The following is a 1,500-nucleotide window of genomic DNA, read 5'->3' as shown; positions in this document are numbered from 1 at the left end:
TCCCTTGCATTAATGCTATTACAATAATTAACGTTACCGATTTACTTAATTATAATTAAATTTAATTGATTTAACTACTATAGAATTTAAAACCTTCACAAACGATTTGAAACTTCGTTAAATATTTGAACAGCATTTTGCCAACAAATTTCCCTTTCACTTTAAATCATGGTGCATTAAATTTTTAATGTGAGTAATTTTCCTCCATAAAACCCATACATCGAAAACATTGCTCCTAATCACTTGTCTGTCGTCACAAATTCGACACATGCACACACGTTACGCATCGTAAATTAGTCTTACAACGAGTTCTTAACCCCTTATCATCAGCACACAAAGGACAAAGGAAAAAGAAATCTGTATGTTTAAAATTCAGCACGGCATGCTGCAGGAATTCTTTATTCGAGAATTTTCCAAGAATTTTAGTTTCTCACATTTTGTTTTCAGTTCAAAAAGGTTATGTATGGGTTAATTGAACAATATAATTCATTACGAAATAATTTGATTGGAAATTGTACTGATTAGTTTAAAATGTCGATTTTTCAAACCGTAGCTTTTAAATTTGGGTCATTTAGTGTATAGCTGATGAAAGACGTCTTTATATCCTCATATAGAATATGTGTGTGTAGACATACGCATGTTTTTCGATGCGTATGTGTATGTTGAAAAATCAGATTAACAGTGAAAGGTAAAATTCGTAAATCAATGTCAGATGTTGATTTATATAAATGTTTTGGAAAAGCTATACGCTAAGCATACGAAATTAGCAATTGAACACTTCTAAGGGGAATGACGCCTATTGATATATCAGGTAAATCTGTATATGTGTAGAAGGTTTGTGTAGTTGTTTCACAGGAAATGAGATGTCACAAAAAGGAAAACATAAATTTAAAAGAAACAAATGAACGTTTACCGAATAACATACACTGGTGGCCAATACTAAAGCAACTGAGGTTGCAAACTGTAACTGTAACTTTTTAAAAAATAAACTTATAGTGAATTTTTTTTCAGAAAAAATAAGTAAATTATTCAGTTTTCAAAAAACCGAAAATATAAACGCAAATTTCTTCTGAAATAAAACATATTCTATGGAAAACTACTAAGTTAAGCTTTAGCTTGGTCTAAACCACATATGCATTGCCTTTGATTGTGTTTGTCACACAGACAAGGCCCGTTGTGGTAATTTTTCGTGCTTATTTGAGAAACAAGCGACAACACAACTTCCTTCATCAATTGCTCATACGAGACTAATTGGTTGGGACGTTGTTTACTAACAAGCAACCACTTGGTGGTGGAATTAGAGTGGTGAACTGTCGTTTATTCAACAAAACTATAATTGTATGCAGCGTGACCATTGTGCCACTAAAGTATCAATTTTGATACTTTTTTTCGGCCTTGCCACTCTTGTGCCACTTTTTTATTTTGATGCCAAATGTGCCACTTTTTGAAATTTTGTGCAACTTCTTCCTATATTTTGTCACTTTGTTTTAAAATGCTCGT

Source organism: Musca vetustissima, unplaced genomic scaffold (genome assembly GCF_032173495.1).
Source record: "Musca vetustissima isolate MV318-11 ecotype Yass unplaced genomic scaffold, APGP_CSIRO_Mvet_v1 utg73858, whole genome shotgun sequence".
NCBI classification, from domain to species: Eukaryota; Metazoa; Arthropoda; class Insecta; order Diptera; family Muscidae; genus Musca; species Musca vetustissima.
This window is presented reverse-complemented; position numbering follows the sequence as displayed.